This window comes from Mustela erminea, chromosome 8 (assembly GCF_009829155.1).
Source record: "Mustela erminea isolate mMusErm1 chromosome 8, mMusErm1.Pri, whole genome shotgun sequence".
Classification (NCBI taxonomy): domain Eukaryota; kingdom Metazoa; phylum Chordata; class Mammalia; order Carnivora; family Mustelidae; genus Mustela; species Mustela erminea.
Window position 1 is genome coordinate 82102440 of NC_045621.1, and position 12560 is coordinate 82114999.

The 12560-nt window shown below is 33.7% G+C and overlaps 1 long non-coding RNA gene across 2 annotated transcripts in view; it reads right to left on the minus strand.

Moving 5' to 3' along the window:
* Positions 1–302: 302 nt before the first annotated feature.
* Positions 303–12560, minus strand: part of LOC116596886 — a 215116-nt gene continuing 202858 nt past the window's right edge. For both annotated transcript variants that reach the window (XR_004288347.1, XR_004288346.1), the window contains one exon: positions 303–450. This is a non-coding gene — a long non-coding RNA (uncharacterized LOC116596886). The remainder of the gene's footprint in view (positions 451–12560) is intronic.

Genomic DNA, 12560 nt, shown 5'->3' on the forward strand with positions numbered 1-12560 from the left:
GGCTACTTAATTTCTGTTATTTAAATTTTTATTTTATATTTAGGGATTTAATGCAGCTCTATACTATGAAATACAATATGCAGAGACCTTAGTGTAGTTTTTGACAGGCAAAAATGCTCAGGAAAAAAGCAAAGAAAGAAAAATAGCTTAGCTATAGAGAAATATCTATATTAGCTATGCAAAATATATAAAGTTTTTATACTAAATAACACTGTTTTTCTTCATTAAAATGCAAGATAATACTACCTGTTTCTACATACTAAACAACAGAAAACTCATAATATAAATATTTCATTGCTTGCCTCCAAGAAATTGTTGACATCCTCTGTGGCCATCTGCCAAGGTGGTCATTCCTTTGTGTGTGATGGAATTAAAGAAGTATCAAGGTTCTGTGGATTGATGACAGAAAATATTCTGTGCTCTTGGCTTCTGGTATTTATTTCCTTGGTCCTGTTAAAAAGGAAAGAAAAGTGAACTTACCAATTCTGAACAGATAGCCAGTTATTCTGTATTTCTTTAGAGTCACATTTAAGGACATTTTGAGATTTTTACAAGTTCTCATTAAGAATCATAGAATTTTAGTCTTACACAAAAGACTTGCTAGATTCATGAATGCAAGTAAGAAAAAGCTATGTCAATCAGAGGATTCAATCCCCACACTTCACAGTATAGGAAACTGAAATCTAGAGAGGTTAAACAACTCAACCAAAGCTACAATTAGTGGCAGAGCTAGCATGAGAAAACAGTTCTTACTACTCCCAGTTCAGGGCTTTTTCTTCTGATTGTATCTCAGCAGGTACAAGAGAAGAATCTTTTTTTTTTTTTTTTTTTTTTTAAACTTAAGTCTTTTGAGAGAGAGAAAGAGAGAATGAACAGAGGAAGGGGCAGTGGGAGAGAATCTTTCATGCAGACTTCCTGCCAACTGAGGAGATTGACACAGGGCTGAATCCTACAACCAATGAGTTCAGGACCCGAGTCAAAAACCAAGAGTTGTACGTTTAACCAACTGAACCACCCAGGAGCCCCAAGAGAAGAATCTTTGGAAGAGGAAGGGAGACTGGGAAAAGCTAACTTCCCAGCCTCAATGCTTAGGGAAAATTCTAGAAACAACAAAAACCACAATAGTTTAATAATATTTAGATTAATTCATAGCACAGGACTTATTCAAATAAATATTTTATTAAAGTATGACTAAGATATAGTTTTATTAATAAACTAAAATTTTACCATTAAATTTCTGAATTTCACCCAGAGCAATGATCATTTATTTTTCCAAATTCTTATTACTACAACAATCTATCATCCACATAGCAAAAGTGTTATTTTTATTAGAGTAACACAGTGACATTTTTAAAAAGAAAATTAGGTTATAGACTGCTTCGCTCAAAATTCTCCAAAGTTTTCCCATAACTGTTAGGTTAAAGTCTTACCTTACGTTACATGATTGGGCCCCTGTTTACCTGTCAGTCTATCTCACCACTCTCCCCTTGTTTGGTATTCTATAGCCTTAGTGCCTTCTTGTTCTTCCTTGAATATGCTAAGCACACTTATGGTTTATGTCTTTGACCCTGGTCTTCCCTCAGACTGAAACTCTTTTCCCCAGAGAGCCACATGTTTATTCCCAATAACCAAACTCTCTTTCTTTTCCCTTGAGAGCTCCCTAGCCTGTTTCAAGAATCTGCTCTAAAGTCACTTCCCAGAGAGTCTTTCTCTTACTATCTAGCCATGCAACTTCCACACTCAAACCTCCTTCTCAATGGCCCCTTTCTTTATACACATACTGGCTTTATTTTCATTCATGGTATTTATAATTTCTAAATGTTATAGAGTCCAACACAATCCTTATAGGAACCAGATGTGTTTGGAAATACTTGCATTTTTAAAGATAATATGGTACATGTACTGTAATTATGTAACACATTCCTCTTCCCTCTGTATCTGAGAGGTCTAGTCGGTTAACATGTTCCTCTTCCCTCTGTATCTGAGAGGTCTAGTTGGTTAACACGTCTACAGGAAAACATGTATTCATTCTAAGTGAGATTTTTTAAAAAGGCAATAAATAGTCTCATATCACTTTTACTACTAAACAAATTAAGATTAGGTCAGGTTTTACCACGATATGAATTATAAACACTTTCAACTTCAGAGCTTTTTGATTTTGGAATTGCACAGAAGAGATTACTGAATATCCTATCCGTTATTTGTGGAATATTCTACAAATTAGTTTGTTGATTGCCCGTCTCTCCTGTACGCACAAGGAGACTGCCTGTCTCTCCATTACACAGAAAGGAATGATCACCTAGTATGCTCATCAGATCAAGGATCTTTTTTTCTGCTGTATGCCCAGTGCCTAATAGATAAGTATTTGATCAATATTAGTTAAGTGGATAAATGAAGGCTTCTGTAAGGACCAGCTATTTTTGTTTTTTACATTGTAAGTAAACCCTATCCTGTAATATATTCTTTTCAACTGAAGGAATAGTATGAAAGCATTTTAAAAGGTAAAATTATTTCTTCTTTTAAGGTTCACTAAAAGAAAAAAATATGACAAATGGCATTTCAAGAAAACTACAGAAACAACACCTAGAGTATGTGATACAGTAAGAGTTTTTAGCTAGAAGTCCACAGATCCAGGTTTGCCCTTCTTTGCATTCCTATTTTCTATTTAATTCCTTATCTATCATTCATCCATCCATCTTTATATATTTAGCTCTTTCTCTTTCGTTTGGGTATCTCACCATTCTTTTTTTTTAAAGATTTATTTATTTATTTATTTATTTGACACAGAGAGAGAGAGTGAGATCACAAGTAGGCAGAGAGAGAGAGGAAGGGAAGCAGGCTCCCTGTTGAGCAGAGAGCCCGACGTGGGACTCGATCCCAGGACCCTGAGATCATGACCCGAGCTGAAGGCAGCCGCTTAACCCACTGAGCCACCCAGGCGCCCTGGTATCTCACCTTTCTTTGCCCAATGCATTATCTGTAAGACTAGACAATTGAACTCAATGGTCGTTAGCAGTTCTATGATTCTACTAACAGTTAAATAATTGAGGTAGTAATCACTGATTATCCCAGAATTGGCTGACCAGTCGGAAAGACACATAAACTTGCTCATCTAATCACAGCAACAGAAATACAGACTAGTTTTAAATTAAATTTAGCATGTGTGTCCAATGCCAAGGAAATGACACATGTCCCAAACATGTAGTTTTATATATATCTATATAGATATATATATATGCATATACACACACACACACGACACAGAACTTTTGTGTTTCTGCATAAGAATATGCCCAATAATACAAATATTTATTGACTATTTACTCTGTACCAGGCACTATTCTAAGGTCTTTACATATATTGAACTTAAAATAATTCTATTAGATAAGAATTAATTTTACCCATTAATGGGTAGTAGTGGTAAAGTAGTAGATTGAACCACATCCTCTTTCCCTAGCACACCTCCATTGAAGGTATATGTATATAGCTCTGCTCTGAGACTCTGGGCCCGGGCTTGCTTTGACCAATGGGGTAACATAAGACATCATGCGGACAGCCACATGAAATACGCTTGTGCAAGGGACAAGAAATATGCTTGTGCAATTGCACTTCTTCCCTTGTTATCTAGTTTTTCTTTTCTTTTCTTTAAGTAGGCTCCATGCCCTGTGCAGAGCCTAATGTTGGGCTTGAACTCACAGCCCTGACATCAACACTATCAGCTGAGATGAAGAGTCTGACGCTTACTGACTGAGCCTCCTAGGTGCCCTCTTGTTTTTTACTCTGAGGAAAAAAAATGCTTTAGTTAGCTCCATGGCAAAGGAGAGATATTTGGCTCAGACTTAGACGCATTCTCCACTTGGATCCATGTCCTACTTCAACCTACCCACAGACTCCTAGCAAAAACGAAAAGCTTATTTTGGTATGCCAGTGAGATTTTATGGTTTGTATTATAAACCATCAGCAAAAGCTCACTGATAAACGTTTTTACAGACAATAAAAATGAAGGGCAGAAACTGAGTAACTTATCTAATCTTTCACAGTTAGTTAAGTGATATGGGTTATGAAGCCAACCAAGTCTGGCTCAAGGGCCACTCTTTTAACACCTATGCTATAGTGTCACTACATTATATTGCCTGTCTTATATGTTATTAATCCATTTATTAACATAGTAGCAGGTGGTTTGGCATACATTAAAATTCATAATTATAAAGTAGTCTAGCTATCAGTAGACAAAGTTGTCTTGCAGTGAAATGTTTCTTCTGAAAAAATTAGTAAGTATAAAATAAATGTACTATTTCCTAGAAGCAGATTAATAAGATTTTATATATCTTGAGGTGGCTTTCCAGTTCATCCTGCTACCATACAGTAACCTTCAGTGCTGATATCTCCACGACACAATTCCACTCTTTGACCTTGGCTGACTAATTCAGGCATGTATCTATGATTCAAACTCGATCACTTAGGTTTCTCTCCTGGAATTTTGAAATTTGGACCCATCACAGGGAGCCACCATCAATGGCCCTCTACTGGAAAAAGCTGAAATCTCCAGAGCTGCTCCTGTTACATTCTTTCCCACCTGTCAATTCTATGATGGTATCTTCCCAGACAAATGTACTTTTTGAGTAAGCTTACTAAAACCTATTTTTCTTGTTGTAACCAAAAGAAATTTAACAAAGTAGATTTAAAAAATCCATTGTTTTTATTATAATTTAAAAGTGCAAAGATTTCATAAAGAAGAGACCTGATAAAACCTGCATTTGTTTTACATTCTATCAAAGTAATTTTGTAATTTATAGTTATGGATTGTATATTTCCTGAAAACTAGCTAGAAATCCTTCTATATTTTGAGAGCGAGCATCCATGAACTGTCTGTGAATAGAATTACATTTCAGTAAAGTTGAATAAAGTCAGTTTTTCTTTGCAATCCTATTTATTTTATGCATTTAAAAATGTTTTATGATGAGCTTTATATATTCCTTTTGATACAAAAAGCAAGTAAACATATGGGATTATCTTCATCAGTAATTCAACTCAGAAACTATATATGAGACCCAAATATATTCTAGACATTGTTTTGGGTCCTGCGGATACAGCAAGGATAAAATGGTCTCTGCTCTCATAGAGTAGTGATAGGAAAGAGTATGTGGATATAAGTTGAAAATTTTGTAGTACGATTAGTAATGAACCTGATAAATCTATACAGTAAAGCGATAAAAGTAGCTTAAAAGTGTGAGAGTATGGTGGCAAAATGCCTGAAGAATATTTATGAGCAATCCTTAATCTATTCCTAGACTGAAGAGGGATACATCAGCATAGGGAGCTCTGTCAGAAATCATATGTAAGAATAAATAAAAAGTGCAATCACCACCACAGTGGCATATTTACGTCACACTTTTTACTTTACCAGTGATTTTCATATCTCAGTGATTTCATATATTACAATATGACCTCTTAATACTTCATTGAGATGAACAAGTGAGAAAATGGAGCCTCAGAAGTTTGAGAAACTTGACCACTTTGTGTAGTGGCAGAACAAGGGCTACTGTCTGTTTTTCAAGCCTCCTAGTTTTATTTCTGTTATATCACAATACATCATCTTTACAAAAGACAATTAGTTTCACAAAAGGCAGGGGTGAGGATTTTTTTTTTTTACTTCTATGAGATACTTATGGAGTGGGACTGAGAAGCAACATTATTGGAATCACACAGAAGCTGCTGGTGACAAATTGAATATCTTCTGTCATCAGGCATATGCTCAAATTAGTAAGAACTTTGGAATGGTGTGATAGACTTGGTAGTGGAGAAGTTTATGAGTTCATTTTCTCAACTGGTGGATTTAACCATTTAGCGCAGGAGCTGGCAAACCTCAGCCTGTAAAACAAATCTGGTCTGACACCTGTTTTTGTATGACCTATGAGCCAACAATGGTATTTACATTTTTAAATGGCTCAAAGCATCAAAGGAAAAAAGTTCTATGACATCTGAAAATTAAATAAAATTTAAATTTCAGTGCCCATAACTACAGCCATACTCATTTGTTTATGTATTGCTATGGCTACATTCACACCTTAGCAGCACATGAGTAGTGCAAGAGACATGCTGGCCTGTGAAGCCTAAAGTATTTATTATTGACCCTTTACAGAAAAGATTTTGACCCCAATCTAGAAGATCACAGTTTTCCAAGGAGTTCGTAATGTAAACAGCAGTAATGACATCTATTTAAATCTGTAATTAAAAAAAAATTAATAATGGCATAGTTGAATATTTCTTCCCCTTAAGAGCATCCAAGGCATTTGAGTGAATGACTATCATAGGGACCTTAGAAGCATGCTTGTTTCTAAGCCACTCAGCTATTCATGAGGTTAACACATGGTGTCTGTGATTATTACAGAAGTTTAAATTGTTTAGCTCTTAGTCCTACCTTTTGAAACTTATTGTCTCATAGATTGTTGGTTAAAGATAGGAAGCACAAAGAACTTCTGGTGGCATATAATTAAGGAGAAGCATACAATTACTATGAAGCCTGTGAATTTGCATTAGGACAACCATCACCAAATCTGTAAATTGCACCTAATCAAAAGGAACGCCTTAAAGTCTCAAATACTTTTAAAAAGTCATAATTAAAAAGAATATGGTCTTATCCCTAATTTTCTTGAGCAGAATTTTCTTTAGAAATTAAAACCAGCTGATGTCAAAAGCACAGAAGATGAAGAACTCCAAAAGATGAGATCATAAAAGCAGTCTGTCACCTACTTTTGATGTTGTAACTTAGAGTTACTTTTCAGTATATATGTGAATACTCATTTGGCCACAAAGTCAAGTATTATTAAAAATATTGTTATATTTTAATTTACTATTGTCAAATCATTTTTCTCCACATAATTGAAGATAAATAGCAAACAGGCCACTTACTAGCAGAGACAGCACTTGGATATCTTTACTATGTATAATAAATATTAGTTTACAAGGTTGCTACAGCTAGAAATAATCAAGAACCAGCTGGACTAGGAAGTGAAGTTCTTGTCCACATCCATCACCCAGCCCAGGGTGGTACAGACCAAGTATGTGGAAGCCATAGTCAATAAGAACACCAAGGGGAAAGAATTAATCATCTCACTGACAAGTTCTACATATGTCCCTGGGAAACTACATGACGTAGCACATGTACTCATTGATGTGGGAACAGGCTACTATGTTTTCTACATAGCTGAAGATGCTCTTTTTTTCAGGAAGAAGACAGACTTCCTCAACAAGCAAATGGAGAAAATCCAGCCAATTTTGCAGCAGAAGCATGCCATGAAACAGGCTGTTATGAAGATAATGAACAAAAAGATTCAGTAACTCACAGCCTTGGGGCAACTCAGACTACTGTCAAAGCCTGAGAGCTTGTTTCAGGAAAGGGGCAGAAGGACCCTGCTTAAGGAGCCTGTGACTTTGTGGCCATGGTTTCCTGGGGTCAGGGAAGAGAACGGTCTTGTGTTTAATGTTAATAAGTACACCAGCTGGGACCAAAAAAAGAAAAAAAAAAAAAAAAAGAACTCAGTACCTAGAGGTAAGAACCGAAAAGAGAGAATGAAGTAAGAGGTATTAACAATGTCCTTTATTCATATACAGAGAAATAAAAAAGGTCTAGAAAATGCTTACTTAGAAAAAAAGGATAAACTGAATAGTCTCTACAGATGACCAAATTATCCTTCCCTCTTAATTTCCAGACAATTCCTCAACCAAAATTTTTGGGAGCCAGATGCATTTTGGAATGAAGTTTTTAGAATTTTGAAAGGCAAGCTTAAATTTAACTATCAGACATGCAGAAGCTTTTTTAAAAAATGTATTGTACGGTGACTAACATAACATAATCAAAAATAAATAAATAAAAAATAAAACACAAATTCTTAATGTCTAAAAGACATCAGAGACTGCTTAGTACCAAACTATAATTTCAGGTTTCTTGTCACTGAAGATTAATAATTGGTTCAAAAAGAATGGACTCTTATGGACTGATGAATAGATACACAAAATGTAATATAACCCATACAATGGAATGTTATTTGGCCATAAAAAGGAATGAAATTCTGACACATGCTACAAGATGGATGAACCTTGAAAATATTATTCTAAGTGAAAGACGGACATACTATATGTCCGTGAAAGACCCACATACTATACGATCTATATATATGAAATGTCCAGAACCCTCAAATCCATAGTGACAGAAAGGTTAGTGGTTGCCAGGGACTTGGAGTAGAGGGGAATGGAGTATGACTGCTAAAAGGTACAGGGTTTCTTTCTGGGGTGAAAATGTTCTGAAAGTAGATAGTGGGGATTGATGTACAACATTGTAAATATACAGAAAATAACCAAATAGTACAATTTAAAATTGTAAAGCATATAGCATTTGAATTGTACCTCAATAATGCTATCATTAAAATTTTTTCTTTAAAAAAAAGAATGAATTCACTTTATCAGATCATCTTTTGTTTCTAAAGTATTTAAAATAAGCTGCCAAGATACTAGGGGAAATATTTCTGTTCATGACTGTGAATAACCACATTGCTCTTATATGATATACCTAAAAGAAAATAGTTATTTCTTCAAATATTTCACATTTAAAAATCTAAACATACATAAACAAGTCTAAACACAGAGCATACATAATTAGTATAGATAAGAAAAGAAACACAGGGAAAGAATCAAATAATAGAATAAGGCTGGGCTAGACTTTAGTATGTCCTTACCATAAAGATATAACAAAAGTTAAAAATTTCTGCCAAATGCTGAAAACAGTTATAGAAAGTTAATCTGGCAATTTCTTCTTAAATCTGATGTCCAATTTCTTTTAATTCCAATTTAAGTTAGAGAATGTTTATAAACCAATATAAAGCTACTTATATTGGTTAATAATGGCTTCTGGAAACAGGAGAAAATTTAAAATTGAGTATTTAACCAGAAAAGTGAAAGAATGAAGAAACTAGAATCTGTCTGCATTTGAACAATCTTAAGTTTTAACTTATAAAAGATGAATTATAGAAGAAAAAAGAAAAAGAAAGCAAAGAGAAAGCAAAATCCACCAAAATCTATGTTCATTTATTCGGGTTCCTGAACTTGATGTTCATCTTGCACTGAAGATGTTACTCACTCGAACACATAAACTGGCTTGATGCCTAGGGTATTAAGATCTGCTAAATGGCCACATCCAACAGTAGATCACAGCTAGTTAACTAAGAGTAAAAAGAGACATTTTCTTCAGTAGATTAGGAAAAGCTACATTGATTTTATACAGCATAATTTTCTCTCATATATATACACTTATATGTATACATGTATACACTTATATATGTAAAAGGAAATAACCAAAAACATTTTTTAGAATATAAATAACAAAACATAGGTACAACTGAAAACTTATTTAAAACCCTGAATATATGTAGCAAGAAACCAACACACTTTCTTTGATACTCCTAGAAAATAAATTGCAACAGGATAAAATTCTTACCAAATTACCAATGTTTATTTAGTCATCTAAATTATTTTCTATAATTTGTGTTTATTCACATTGAATAATATAAGTAAAATGGAAAAGTTCCAATTTATAAGTAAAACATGATAACATGATTACTAGATTCTGTTACATAACCATGACCTAAATTCAAGCTGCTCCCAATATTTACTCCAGTATGTGGTAAATCACAACATTAAAAATTCTTTTTTGTTGTTTTATCCTTTAACATCACAGTATGTTTAATATTATGAGAATATTTAATGATATAAAGTATAAAATATAATTGTATCTAGGTAATTAAGCAAAATGTGAGCTTCCGATTTTATAGAACCTGCTATTTCTTTAATAGTCTGTGTAAAGCATGTTTGAAGTACTAGAAAAAAATAATTCTGCAGTCTTTCATAAACTGTATACTCAACATTGGAGGTAGAAAGGAATAATGCAAAGGGTACATACATGTTAAGATAATGTAGCAGTAGCAACTGATCTGTAGGAAAATCAGTCTGTAGGTCTTATTTAGGATGAGGAAATTCAGCTAATGCTTGCAGCTGGAAATTTAGTAGTTTCATGGCTTTACTTTTCTTTTTTTGAAATGAAAATGATACTAAGATCTATTATATAACATAAAGATACTGTGATCAAATCATATTTATTAACTTCTTAAAGTCCACATTAGGATTTTAGTTGGAATTGAAAAAGCAATAAAACATGAATGCCTTCCTTCAATAGGTAGTTTTATTTTATACGCCACACACACACACACACACACACACACACATTTTTTTCTTTTTTTTTTAGAGAGGGGGAAAGAACACGTGCACATGTATACACAGAGGGAGGCAGGACTGGGAATGGGCAGAGGGAGGGAGGGAAAGAGAGGGGAGAGACAGAGAGAGAGAGAATCTCAAGAGATTCCATACCCAGCACTGATCTTAACACAGGGTTCGATCTCATGACCCTGAGATCATGACCCCAGCTGAAATCAAGAGTTGGTTGCTAAACCCGCTGAGCCACCCACATGCCCCTATATTTTTATTATTAAGTATTACGTGAAACCAAAAATCTTAAATAGCATAAGAATATATATAATTGAATGGTCACGTGTAACAAAGTCAGTTATGGACTACTATGTCAACACAATCAGTCTTAGAAGGTGATAGAAAAAATTATGCATTCATGGTAAAATCAAATGGAGTTACAGTATATTATGCTAATACCAATTAAAAGATGGAAGTAATATTAAGGGTTAAAATCACATTTGATTTTGGAAAATTTTGTATTAAATATAAAGATGTTTAAAAAATCTCATCAAGAAACATAACTGGAGACACTTCACTGAAATTCAATTTGCTTCAAATAAATTCTTTTACTATTAATTAATAGAATAGAGGCATGTAGTGACACTATTTCCATTAATTTTATAATTCATGCAAATATTTGCTTGGTCATTAAAAGCTTAGTTTAAGAGTTTCAAAGAAAAATAAGTAATTAAAAGTCAGGGAATGAAGAGCTCATATAAGTGACAAACATGCAAAAAGAATCTATAAAGATAGCTAAACTAACTTCCCATAAAGTCCATCCTATACTCCAGCTCATAGTTATCTCAACTTTCTCTAGACTCTTGGTTAAAAGTATCACCCACTTAAAAATCATGACATAGACTGACAGTTTTTCCCATTACAGAGATATACCATAATTCATTTTAAAGTAACTTTTTCAAATAATTTATGATTAATGTAATTCAAAGTGCATAGAACGATATGAGGTGAAAAAAAAAAGCCCCCAGATAACACCAGTAATAATTTCTTGCATGTCTCATTTTACAAATTTTATATACCTCTTAGAAACTCTTAGAGATAAATTATTTAGGAATCTGGAGTTTTTCAGATTTTGAAAGGTAATCTGATGCATTTACTGCATTTTACCTAACACCAACCAATGGTATCTAGGCAGAATCTCACAATAATATACAATATTTCTGAAGTGAATATTCATACTTTGATATAAATATAGAACCTAAATAATTTCACATAGTCACAAGTATCTTTACTTTTTTTTTCCTCAGAGGATATGTCATTTTTCCTCCAACTTCACAGAGGTATAGCTGACATATAAGACTAGTAACTCCAGGGTGTATAACATGATTTGATACATGATTATATTACAAAATGATTACACAATATGGTTAGTTAACAATTTCATCGGCTCACTTAATTACTTGTGTGTGTGTGTGTGTGTGATGAGAACATTTAAGATTTACTCTCTCAGCAACTTCCAACTATATAATACAGTTATTGTTAACTATAGGCACCATGCTGAATATTAAATTCCAGAAACTTCATTATTTTAGAACTGAAAGATTGTGCCCTTTGAACAAAATCATTTCCCCATTTCCTCCACTTGCCAACCCCTGGCAACAACCATCATTCTATGCTCGGTTTCTATGACTTGGGTTTTTTTTCCCCCCAAGTTTTTATTTAAATTCCAATTAGTTAACATACAGTGTAATATTAGTGTCAGGTATAGAATTAAGTGATTCAACACAATATTAGTGTCAGGTATGGAATTGAGTGATTCAAATGGTGCTCATCATAATTTTATTTTTTTTAAAGATTCTACACATAACTGTGATTATATATAAATCAGGTTGACTTATTTCACTTAACCATAATGCTCTCAAGATCCACGCATGTTGTCACAAATGCTAGAATTTCCTTCTTTTTCTATGGCTGAATTTTATTTCTCTATGTTTTCTTTATCCATTCATTCATCCACTGATGGACACTTAGGTTGTTTCTACGTTTTGGCTATTGTGAATAATATTACAATGAGAACAGGGGTGCAGATATCTCTTTGAGACTATGATTTTTTTTTTCCCTTCAGATATATACCCAGAAGTGAAACCATACAGCAGGTTTATTTTTAATTTTTTGAGGGACCTCCATACTCTTCTCTATAACGTACCAATTTATATTCCCACTAATAGTGCATAAGTTTCCTTTTTTCCACATCCTTACCAGGACTTGTAAACTTCTCTCTCTTGATAACAGCCATTCTTACA